The sequence below is a fragment of the Anolis carolinensis genome, unplaced genomic scaffold (genome assembly GCF_035594765.1).
Source record: "Anolis carolinensis isolate JA03-04 unplaced genomic scaffold, rAnoCar3.1.pri scaffold_14, whole genome shotgun sequence".
Taxonomy (NCBI): Eukaryota; Metazoa; Chordata; class Lepidosauria; order Squamata; family Dactyloidae; genus Anolis; species Anolis carolinensis.
Window position 1 is genome coordinate 2,411,564 of NW_026943825.1, and position 13,516 is coordinate 2,425,079.

Below are 13,516 nucleotides of genomic sequence, written 5' to 3' on the forward strand. Positions count from 1 at the left end.
GGGACTATTCCTGAGCAAATAAACCTTTCCCTTTACCTATAATAATAATATACAGTATAGTCTCACTTATCCAAGACTCACTTATCCAAGGTTCTGGATTATCCAAGCCATTTTTGTAATCAATGTTTTCAATATATCGTGATATTTTGGTGCTAAATTCGTAAATACAGTAATTACAACATAACATTACTGTGTATTGAACTACTTTTTCTGTCAAATTTATTGTATAACATGATGTTTTGGCGCTTAATGTGTAAAATCATCACCTAATTTGATGTTTAATAGGCTTTTCCTTAATCCCTCCTTATTATCCAACATATTCACTCATCCAAGCTTCTGCCGGCCCGTTTAGCTTGGATAAGTGAGACTCTACTGTAATAATAACCTTGCATGATGTGAGTTGTAGTTCACCCACAACCTTATGCATTTTGTACAATAAAAAAGATTGACTTTTTTCAAACAACCTGGGCAACACCGGGGACCCAAGCTAGTAAAACAACAACAACAAGAACAACAACACTTTTCCGCCATGCGCAAGAGTGGCCTCATTGTCACTGCTTTTGGCGGACACTTTTTCGTGGCAAGGGTGCCTCGCTGGCACTTGAACCCAAGACCCTCGGTGCCCGCCGGGAAAAAGGGCTGCTTATGGTGCCAAAGAGCAGAACGAGCAGGGGCGGTTCAATCGTAAGGCAATTTAGGCACTTGCCTCAGGCGCCATCGTTTGGGGGGCGCAGTTGAGGCCCTCAAGCCAACTTTTTGTTTACGGGGTTTATATATCAATGGAAGGTCCTTGAGGCAAGTGTGAATGTTGTAAGTGGCCAACTTGATTAGCACTGAATAGCTTTGCAACTTCAAAGCCTGTCTGCTTCCTGTCTGGGGGAATCCATTGTTGGGAGGTGTTAGCTGGCCCTGATTGTTTCCTGACTGGAATTCCTCTGTTTTCAGAGTGTTGTTCTTTATTTACTGTCCTGATTTTAGAGGTTTTTTTTTTAATACCGGGGGCCAGATTCCTTTTCAGGGACTTTTTAATTCCTATGGATTCCTAAGGACCCTCAGGGCTCTTCCCCACAGCCATATAACCCAGAATATCCAAGCAGAACAACCCACAATATCTGCTTTGAACTGGGTTATCTGAGTCCACACTGCCCTATATCCCAGTTCAGTGTTTGGTGCTAAATTCGCAAATATAGTAATTCCTACATGACATTAGAGTAGAGTCTCACTTATCCAACACTCGCTTATCCAATGTTCTGGATTATCCAACACATTTTTGTAGTCAATGTTTTCAATATATCATGATATTTTGGTGCTAAATTCGTAAATACAGTAATTACTACATAGCATTACTGTGTATTGAACTACTTTTTCTGTCAAATTTGTTGTATAACATGATGTTCTGGTGCTTAATTTGTAAAATCACAACCTAATTTGATGTTTAATAGGCTTTTCCTTAATCTCTCCTTATTATCCAACATATTCGCTTATCCAACGTTCTGTCGGCCAGTTTACGTTGGATAAGTGAGACTCTACTGTACTTTGTATTGAACTGCTTTTTCTGTCAATTTGTTGTATAACATGATGTTTTGGTGCTTAATTTGTAAAATAATGTAATTTGATGTTTAATAGGCTTTTCCTTAATGCCTCCTTATTGTCCAACATTTTCGCTTATCCAACACTTTTATTTTTCAGTGATTGGTTTGGTGGGGTGCCAAAATTCTATTCGCTTACACTTGAAAATTACCTAGGGCCGGCCAGAACGAGAAAGAGAAAGAAATAGAGAGAGAGAGGCTCCATGGGCACAAAATTAGAGGAAGGGGAAGGCGGAGGGAGCGAGTGCGAGAGAGGGATGATGCTGGCACCAGTGTGTGTGTGTGTGTGTGTGTGTGTGTGCTTGCGCAGGCCAGACTCCCGGCCCTGTCTCCCTCTATTTATCAAATGAAGGTCTGATTAAACCCCGGGGCGCCCGGCTCCAATCCCTCTCTCTCTCCTCTCGCTATTAAACCCAGGGTTCAAAGAAAAGCCTTTTATTCACACCGACAGCTTTCAGATGGAACTAAATCTCCCTGCGCGAGAGTTCTTCTTTTTTCAAAAACACTCCTCGTTCCTATGAAATGGGAGGGATTCCGTTCTTTCGTCCCATTCTCTCTCTTCCTCCTTTTGGCTTCAATCTAGATGTTCGGAGACCAGACCACGTTGGATACATATATTTTTTCAAAAACCAAGATTGCAACCTAATAATTGGATGGGTTTTTTTTTCCGATGGAGGGAGAAAGATATATACTGTATATGCTCGAGTATAAGCCGACCCGAATATAAGCCGAGGCACCCAATTTTACCACAAAAGAACTGGGAAAACATTGACTCCAGTATAAGCCGAGGGTGGGAAATTTCAGAAATAAAGACAGATACCAATAAAATTACATTACCGTATATATTCGAGTATAAGCTGACCCGAATATAAGCCGGGGCATCTAATTTTGCCACAAAAAACTGGGAGGACATTGACTCCAGTATAAGCCAAGGGTGGTAAATTTCAGAAATAAAAATAGATACCAATAAAATTACATTACCGTATATACTCGAGTATAAGCCGACCCGAATATAAGCCAAGGCACCTAATTTTACCACAAAAAAACTGGGAAAACATTGACTCCAGTATAAGCTGAGATAACAATAAAATTACATTACCATATATACTTGAGCATAAGCCGACCCAAATATAAGCCGAGGCACCTAATTTGACCACAAAAAAACTGGCCTCCTTCCAAGAACCTGAGACAGGGCTGAGCCTCTATACTTCTCCTGAGAGGCCTTTTAGGACTAAAGGGCGGGGCTGGGGGCGGGGCCTCTTCCCAAGAGCCTCTGTATACCTCCTCTGAGGCGCTTGTTAGAACGCGGGGGCAGGATATAGAGGTTCAGCCCTGTCAGGCACTTGGGAAGAGGCTCCGCCCCCTCCTCTAGCCCCGCCCCCTGTGTCCAGGACAGGGATAGAAGCTCAGCCCTGCCTCAGAGCTCGTAACTCCGCCCATCCCAGTCCTGGCCGCCCATTTGTGGCTCCGCCCACCTCCCCCTCCCAGCCCTGCATCTTGGACTAGGCGAGAGGCTCGGCCCCGCCCTCTTGAGCCGGAGCCACGCCCACTCTTCTAAACCACGCCCCCTTTCCAGGGGGTGCTGAGTAATATTTTTTCTGGAAAGGGGGCGGCAGGCCAAATAAGTGTAGTTGCAGCCCCATAGCAAAAATCACCAAGCTGCATTAAATCGTCCAAATAATTTACAGGAGCAATGAAGTCCCTGTAACGACTTAGGGTTGACGATGACAGATAGCTGCACTTTGCCCATGCCCAGGAACCCCGTGCTCCTGCATCCTTCACTTCTCCTTTCCGCCGGAGCTGGGGAATTGCCGGCTTTGGTCTTGAAGGTCTTTGTTGACTGAGCAATAAACACACACAAGCACACACTCCCCCTCGACTACTCCGGGCAGAAATGATTTCTTGTGATCTGTGCTCGCCCGTTTATTTTCTTCCCGGCTCAATAATCGATACGGCTGCAGCGGTGCCTCTTATCTGGAGAGAGGCAACGGCCGGCCTAAATGAACTCCGCAGTGCGCTGCTTGCCAGGGAGAGAGGCCTGGGTTGTGTTTGCAGGGGGGCTCCTAGAGTCTGAAGGGACCCCCAAAGGCCATCTAGTCCAACCCCTTCCAGGCAGGGAGACACAGCTGTAGAAAGACGCCCAAAGATAGAGGGAGAAACCAACAGCTGTTCTATTAGCGTTCGAAAGGTACCCCCAAAAGTCATCTTAATTATTATTATTATTATTATTATTATTATTATTATTATTATTATATTGTATGACACAGCAAACAGAATAGACATGCTGGATTCCGTATCACAAAATCACAAGTCGAACGCTTCCCAAGTGTCTAGGACTGTGTCATGTATTTTCATTATTACAGTAGAGTCTCACTTATCCAACATAAACGGGCCAGCAGAATGTTGGATAAGCGAATATGTGGGATAATGAGGAGAGATTAAGGAGAAGCCTATTAAACATCAAATTAGGTTATGATTTTACAAATTGAGCACCAAAACATCAGGCAACAAATTTGACAGAAAAAGTAGTTCAATATGCAGTAATGCTACGTAGTAATTACTGTATTTACGAATTTAGCACCAAAATATCACAATGTATTGAAAACATTGACTACAAAAATGCGTTGGATAATCCAGAACGTTGGATAAGTGAATGTTGGATAAGTGAGACTCTACTGTATTATTATTATTTTATTATGACACAACAAACAAAATAGACATGCTGGATTTCATATCACAAAACCACAAGTCGAACACTTCCCCAACTGTCTAGGACTGTGTGATGTATTTTCATCATTATTATTATTATTATTATTATGACACAGCAAACAAGATAGACATGCTGGATTTCGTTTCACAAAACCACAAGTCGAACACTTCCCAAGTGTCTAGGACTGTGTGATGTATTTTCGGATGATGCGTGCAGATCCCAGTCGGGTGGCCTTTTGCAGTTGGCAGACCGTGATTTTGTCAATGTCTATTGTTTCCAAATGCCGGCTGAGATCTTTTGGCACGGCACCCAGTGTGCCCATCACCACCGGGACCACCTGCACTGGTTTCTGCCAGAGTCTTTGAAGTTCGATCTTGAGGTCCTGGTAGCGGCTGAGTTTTTCCTGTTGTTTTTCATCAATGTGAATGTCACCTGGGATGGCGACATCAATGATCCAAACCTTTTTCTTTTCCACCACTGTGATGTCTGGTGTGTTGTGTTCCAGAACTTTGTCAGTCTGGATTCGGAAGTCCCACAGTATCTTTGCGTGCTCATTCTCCAATACTTTTGCAGGTTTGTGATCCCACCAGTTCTTTGCTGCTGGAAGGTGGTACTTGAGGCATAAGTTCCAACGGATCATTTGGGCCACATAGTTGTGCCTCTGTTTGTAGTCTGTCTGTGCGATTTTCTTACAGATAGGATCCATGGTTTCGTCGGTTTCCTTGCACAGTCTGCATTTTGGGTAATCAACTGATTTTTCAATCTTGGCCTGAATGGCCTTTGTCCTGATGTCTTGCTCCTGGGCTGCAAGGATCGGGCCTTCTGTCTCCTTCTTCAGGGTCCCATTCGTGAGCCAGAGCCAGGTCTTCTCTTTATCAGCTTTTCCTTCAATTTTGTCAAGGAACTTTCCATGCAGTGTTTTGTTGTGCCAGCTGTCAGCTCTAGTTTGTAGTGCGGTTTTCTTGTACTGGTTTTTTTGTCTGCTGTGCTTTGAGGAGTTTCTGATTTTTGATTATTATTATTATTATTATTATTATTATTATTATTATATGATACCCCATTTGAATCCAGGGTCCCTTTGAACACAACGCGATGTGTATTTGCATGTTGTGCAGAAGCACGCTGCACCCATGAGAAGGCATGGGAAACGTAGCGGGATCTGCTTAATTATACCACGTCCCGGTGACATTTCGAGTAGATTAAAATGATAAACCGCGCTGTAATCACGGCTAAAGAGTGCGATGAAGGAAGGCGGAGGGAAAGGAAGGGGCAAGAAAGCAGAGCGAAAGAAACAAATCTCCATTTCCCTCCTTTCCTTCCTGCTTTAATAATGCATATACTTCAAGTAAAATAAAAATGGCCATAGGAAAAGAGATACGAGAACGGCGCACCTAAAAGAACATAAAGAGAAAGGGGAGTAAAAGCCAAAGGTTAATAAGAAAATATAGTTTCCAAGGCATGCAGTGAATGGCATTTCCCCACCAAGAAAACCCCGACGTCTTTTGATCTTGGGCAACAGCTTTGTATTATTTTTAGGATGGAAAGCAAAAGGGAGAGATTTAAAGCAGGAAACGCTCTGGAATTCCCTCTGCGGTGTGTGTCTGGCCTATTGGAGAGACATCATCATCATCATCATCATCATCATCATCATTGTCATTATCATCATCCAAGTGAACAACCTGCGCATGGAAATAAATGCATTGAAACTATAGGAGGGAAGATTATGGTTGAACATTAGAAGGAGCATCTTGATGGGAAGAATTATTGAGCTCAGTAGAGTCTCCTCGCAACACTTTCAGAAAGAAGCTCAAGATGGGGTTGCTGTGAGTTTTCCGGGCTGTCTGGCCATGTTCCAGAAGCATTCCAGAGCTTCACGGGGGCCCCAGAGGCCATCTAGTCCAATCCTTGGCTCCACGTGGCATCTTCCACTTACGCATCATGTGTTTCTTTCCGAAAATGTCCAGGGTGGGAGACAGAACCCTTGTCTGTTTGAACATTTGAACATTCAAGTGTGAATGTTTCAATTGGCCACCTTGATTAGCATTGAATGGCCTTGCAGCTTCAAAGCCTGGCTGCTTCCTGCCTGGGGAAATCCTTTGTTGGGATGTGTTAGCTGGCCCTGATTGTTTCCTGTCTGGAATTCCCCCGTTTTCTGAGTGTTGTTCTTCATTTACTGCCCAGATTTTAGAGTTTTGAAATACCGGTAGCCAGTTTTTTTTCATAGTTTCCTCCTTTCTGTTGAAAATTTCCACATGTTTGTGGATTTCAGTGGCTTGACTCTTAACCACTACCATGTCAGTCTGCACAAAGAAGCCATTGCAAGGCTATTCAATGCACTAGGTGGCCTAGTGCAACATTCATACTTGCCTCCGACAGACGTTATTCCACAGGTATATAAACCCCACTTGCCTAGTTTCCAACAGGCCTCACAACCTCTGAGGATGCCTGCCATAGATGTGGGCGAAAGGTCAGGAGAGAATGCTTCTGGAACATGGCCAGACAGCCCGGAAAACTCACAGCCACCCAGCCCTATCATTGTGTGATGTGAATTCAACTCTGGCTGACTGTTTGGGAGACCTAATTTGAATTGCCTTCCTCTGGAACTTAAAAAAATGTGCTTTTGGAGGACTACAACTCCCAGGTTCCTCCAGCCATGCAAGCAGTGGTGGCTTCATGTGTGTGTGTATTTCGGGAGCTGTCCTTTATTTAAAAAAAAAAAAAGTACCGTATATACTTGAGTATAAGCCGACCCAAATATAAGCCGAGGCACCTAATTTCACCACAAAAAAACCTGGGGAAAAATTGACTCCAGTATAACCCAAGGGTGGTAAATTTCAGAAATAAAAACAGATACCAATAAAATTATATTAATTGAGGCATCAGTAGGTTAAATGTTTTTGAATATGTACATAAAGCTCTAATTTAAGATAAGACCGTCCAACTCTGATCAAATCATGATTCTCACCTTCTTCAATGTAAATGTGCTTATGCATCCTTTTAATAATAATAGAGTAAAATAATACATGTAATAATAAGAAGAAATACAGGAAAATAATACATGTAATAATAAATAGAGGAAAACAATAAGTATAATAATAATAAGATCAGAGTGAAATAATAAATGTATTAATAATAATAATAAAATGGAGTAAAATAAATGTAATAGCAACAATAATAGAGAAAAATAATAAATGTAATAATACCAATAATAATAGGGAAAAATAATAAATGTAATAATACCAATAATAATAGGGAAAAATAATAAATGCAATAATACCAACAATAATAGAGAAAAATAATAAATGTAATAATACCAATAATAATAGGGAAAAATAGTAAATGTAATAATACCAACAATAATAGAGAAAATAATAAATGTAATAATACCAATAATAATAGGGAAAAATAAATGTAATAATACCAATAATAATAGGGAAAAATAATAAATGTAATAATACCAATAATAATAGGGAAAAATAATAAATGTAATAATACCAATAATAATAGGGAAAAATAATAAATGTAATAATACCAATAATAATAGGGAAAAATAATAAATGTAATAATACCAATAATAATAGGGAAAAATAATAAATGTAATAATACCAACAATAATAGAGAAAAATAATAAATGTAATAATACCAATAATAATAGGGAAAAATAATAAATGTACCATATATTCTTGAGTATAAGCTGTCCCAAATATAAGCCAACCAGGACCCTCACCCGAGTATAAGCCGAGAGGGGCTTTTTCAGTCTTAAAAAAGGGCTGAAAAACTAGGCTTATATTCGAGTATATATGGTAACTTTCCTAATCTCTGGATTTATGCCTCCGAAGCAGAGATCCTGTATGCGGCACCCGTCCCTGGGTGTCTCTCTGCCATTTCCCGACGATTATCTTTTATGTGTCCTTTTTGTAGTTGGGAGACGGAGTTTTACGACTGAGCACATTCATAATTGAAGATTTTTGTCAGGAACGGAATATATTTGCAGGGCTTGGTTTGCTCGCTTTGGGCGGTGCAGCAGAAACATGGCTCGGCTCCCGTATTCCATACATATGTATTTACGTGCTTACGTACATGCTCTTAAGCCTTCTGCTCACCGGATTTCATTGGATTGCAGCTCCCACACTCCTTCACTATTGTGGAGCAACTGGCTAGGCCTAATGGGACCTACAGTCCGACAATAACAATAGGGAAAATATTACATAGACTCCACCCCATGCTATACCATACCATAAACTCGCCGTTGACTTCACATCAATATTGAAATATGGCTTATATTCAGGTCGGCTTATACCCGAGTATATACAGTCATCAGAGTTGAACAGTAATATCTTAAATTACAGTTTGATGTAAAGATTCAAAAACATTGAAACTACTGAGGCCTCAATTAATGTAATTTTATTGGTATCTCAGCTTATACTGGAGTCAATGTTTTCCCAGTTTTCTTGTGGTAAAATGAGGTGCCTCGGCTTATATTCGGGTCGGCTTATACTCAAGCATATACGGTAATGTAATTTTATTGGTATCTCGGCTTATACTGGAGTCAATGTTTTCCCAGTTTTCTTGTGGTAAAATGAGGTGCCTCGGCTTATATTCGGGTCGGCTTATACTTGAGCATATACGGTAATGTAATTTTATTGGTATCTCAGCTTATACTGGAGTCAATGCTTTCCCAGGTTTTTTTGTGGTAAAATTAGGTGCCTCGGCTTATATTCGGGTTGGCTTATACTCAAGCATATACGGTAATGTAATTTTATTGGTATCTCGGCTTATCCTGGAGTCAATGTTTTCCCAGTTTTTTTGTGGTCAAATTAGGTGCCTTGGCTTATATTCGGGTCGGCTTATACTTGTGTATATACAGTAATCAGAGCTGAACAGTCCTATCTTAAATTACACTTTGATGTAAAGATTCAAAAACATTGAAACTACTGATGCCTCAATTAATGTAATTTTATTGGTATCTGAGCTTATACAATGTTTTCCCAGGGTAAAATTAGTAAAATTAGTGGTAAAATGAGGTGCCTCGGCTTATATTCGGGTCGGCTTATACTCGAGTATTTATGGTAATGCAATTTTATTGGTATCTCGGCTTATACTTGAGTCAATGTTTTCCCAGTTTTTTGTTTTTTGTTTTTTTTTTTTTTGTGGTAAAATTAGGTTCCTTGGCTTATATTCGGGCCGGCTTATACTTGAGTATATACGGTAATGTAATTTTATTGGTATCTATTTTTATTTCTGAAATTTCCCACCCTTGGCTTATACTGGAGTCTATGTTTTCCCAGGTTTTTTTGTGGTAAAATTAGGTGCCTCGGCTTATATACGGGTTGGCTTATACTCGAGTATTTATGGTAATGCAATTTTATTGGTATCTTGGCTTATACTGGAGTCAATGTTTTCCCAGTTTTTTGTTGTTGTTTTTTTTTTGTGGTAAAATTAGGTTCCTTGGCTTATATTCGGGCCGGCTTATACTTGAGTATATACGGTAATGTAATTTTATTGGTATCTATTTTTATTTCTGAAATTTCCCACCCTTGGCTTATACTGGAGTCTATGTTTTCCCAGGTTTTTTTGTGGCAAAATTAGGTGCCTCGGCCTATATTCGGGTCGGCTTATACTCGAGTATATACGGTACTATTAAAATAGGCCTAGCAATGACTCCGCCCCATGCTATACCATACCATAAACTCTCCGTTGACTTGACATCAATATTTAAATACGGTAATTAAAAGCAAAGAAAAGACTACCTACCGTAACACGGTTTTATAATAATGGATTTTAATTTTTATTTAACTTACTATTTTTTTTTCCGATTTTGTTTGCTTGAGAGTGCCGGTTGATTGAGTTCCGGCGAACGGAGAGTCTCAGGTAGGAGCTGAGATAGCCAGGAAATGGCCCATTATTTAATCTGCTGGGATGGGGTGAGATTTCCATGCCTTCCGGGGCCAAAATAACTCGACTGGTGGCTTCAGGTCTTTTACATCTTCGTGTTCGGAGAGAGCAGCGGAAATGCCATTTATTCTTAGCCTCGGGCAACAGTCTGAGTCCTGCCACAAACCTGAAACTCCGAGTTTCTAAACTTGCCGAGTTGCAATCCAACCGTATCTTGCCGAGTTTGCAACAACTAACCTCAACAATAGCACCCATTTGTTACGCTGAAAGGGATGCAATATTGGTGCCCATTGTGGTCCCATCACACTGACCATTTACCGTATATACTCGAGTATAAGCCGACCCAACCATAAGCCGAGGCACTTAATTTCACCACAAAAATTTTTGGAAAACATTGACTCCAGTATAAGCCGAGAGCGGTAAATCTCAGAAATAAAAATAGATAATAATAAAATTACATTACCATATATACTTGAGTATAAGCCGAACCGAATACAAGCCGAGGCACCTAATTTGACTACAAAAAAACTCGGAAAACATTGACTCCAGTATAAACCGAGGGTGGGCAATTTCAGAAATAAAAATAGATACCAATAAAATTACATTACCATATATACTTGAGTATAAGCCGACCCGACTATAAGCCGTGGCACCTAATTTCACCACAATAAAACTTGGAAAACATTGACTCCAGTATAAACCGAGGGTGGGCAATTTCAGAAATAAAAATTGATACCAATAAAATTACATTACCGTATATACTCGAGCATAAGCCAACCCGACTATAAGCCGAGGCACCTAATTTGACCACAAAAAAACTCGGAAAACATTGACTCCAGTATAAACCGAGGGTGGGCAATTTCAGAAATAAAAATAGATACCAATAAAATTACATTACCATATATACTCGAGCATAAGCCGACCCGAATATAAGCCGAGGCACCTAATTTGACCACAAAAAAACTCGGAAAACATTGACTCCAGTATAAACCGAGGGTGGGCAATTTCAGAAATAAAAATAGATACCAATAAAATTACATTACCGTTTATACTTGAGTATAAGCCGACCCGACTATAAGCCAAGGCACCTAATTTCACCACAAAAAACTTGGAAAACATTGACTCCAGTATAAGCCGAGAGTGGTAAATTTCAGAAATAAAAATAGATACCAATAAAATTACATTGTTGAATATTTACATAACACTCTAATTTAAGATAACACTGTCCAACTCTGATTAAATCCTTATTCTCAACTTCTTCAATGTAAATCTGCTTATGTATCCTTTTAACAATAATAATAATAATAACAATAATAATCATAGAGTAAAATAATCAATGTAATAATAATAATTTCTAAGCTGGAGAGCTGGCGTTGTCCGTAGACACCTCCAAGGTCATGTGGCCACTGGCAGGACTGTATGGAGCGCTGTTACCTTCCCGCCGGAGCAGTACCTATTGATCTACTCACACTCTGGGGGTTGGTGCTCATCTCCATTTCTAAGCCCAAGAGCTGGCGTTGTCCGTAGACACCTCCAAGGTCATGTGGCCACTGGCAGGACTGCATGGAGCGCTGTTACCTTCCCGCCGGAGCGGTACCTATTGATCTACTCACACTCTGGGGGTTGGTGCTCATCTCCATTTCTAAGCCCAAGAGCTGGCGTTGTCCGTAGACACCTCCAAGGTTATGTGGCCACTGGCAGGACTGCATGGAGCGCTGTTACCTTCCCGCCGGAGCGGTACCTATTGATCTACTCACACTCTGGGGGTTGGTGCTCATCTCCATTTCTAAGCCCAAGAGCTGGCGTTGTCCGTAGACACCTCCAAGGTCATGTGGCCACTGGCAGGACTGCATGGAGCGCTGTTACCTTCCCGCCGGAGCGGTACCTATTGATCTACTCACACTCTGGGGGTTGGTGCTCATCTCCATTTCTAAGCCCAAGAGCTGGCGTTGTCCGTAGACACCTCCAAGGTCATGTGGCCACTGGCAGGACTGCATGGAGCGCTGTTACCTTCCCGCCGGAGCAGTACCTATTGATCTACTCACACTCTGGGGGTTGGTGCTCATCTCCATTTCTAAGCCCAAGAGCTGGCGTTGTCCGTATACACCTCCAAGGTTATGTGGCCACTGGCAGGACTGCATGGAGCGCTGTTACCTTCCCGCCGGAGCGGTACCTATTGATCTACTCACATTGGCATGTCCATAGACACCGCCAAGGTCATATGACCGGCATGACTGCATGGAGTGCCGTTACCTTCCCGCCGGAGCAGTACCTATTGATCTACTCACATTGTCATGTTTTCGAACTGCCATGTTGGCAGGAGCTGGGGCTAACAACGGGAGCTCGTTCCACTCCCGGGATTTGAACCTGGGACCTTTTGGTCCCCACCGGAGGCTATATATGTGGATATATATCCATGCATAAACCACATGACACACACACCCATGGCACAACAGAGGTATTTTGCTGCACAACCTAGAAAGCAATGTTAAATATTTCACGTGGTTGTTATGCATTATTTCACAACCGCACTCGGCCATTGACCTACATTGTACAAGGATGCTATTCTGCATGCGGGTGGCCTAGCCTGGGATCCCACCTGCCAATATTGACATGGCAGCAAGAGTGCATTGGAGTTTTGCCATTGCTTTGGCTTCGGAGCCGCATTTCATGGCAACCCGGCTAGACCCAGAAAGGAGACTTGACAACAGGATTGTAGTCATTCATCATCTTCTGAGCTTCACACTTTTTGGGGTCTCTTTACTTCTGGGAGTCAGTTTGTTGCCGATCAATCTCTGCTCACCCCGAGGCTAGAGGTTCATTTGGTGGCATAGGATTGCTGCAACTGTGGGAGGGGAAAAAATGCAGTTATCGACCCAATCTTCATTTTGTGAGCCGAGAGAGGGCATTGGGCGGCTGTATTTTGGATCCCCAGGCCTCTCCGAAAGAGAATTCCCACTGTCAGTCGGTGGCATGGAAATCACATCTATATCTATATACAATAGAGTCTCACTTATCCAACATAAACAGGCCGGCAGAACATTGGATAAGCAAATATGTTGGATAATAAGGAGGCCAGAGCCAGGTCTTCTCCTTATCAGTTTTCCTTCAATTTTGTCAAGGAACTTTCCATGCAATGTTTTGTTGTGCCAGCTGTCAGCTCTCGTTTGTAGTGCGGTTTTCTTGTACTGATTCTGCTCTAGTTTGTAGTGCGATTTTCTTGTACTGGTTTTTTCTCTGCTGTGCTTTGAGGAGTTTCTGATTTTTGACTTCAGTCAAAGCAGGTTCCTCACTTTGCTTTACATCTTCTGCCAGGGCATGT

The 13,516-nt window shown here is 41.6% G+C and overlaps 1 protein-coding gene across 1 annotated transcript in view; it reads left to right on the top strand.

Moving 5' to 3' along the window:
• kirrel1 (kirre like nephrin family adhesion molecule 1) overlaps positions 1–13,516 on the top strand; it is a 139,300-nt gene that overhangs the window by 84,408 nt on the left and 41,376 nt on the right. The gene's annotated exons all lie outside the window — the stretch shown is intronic.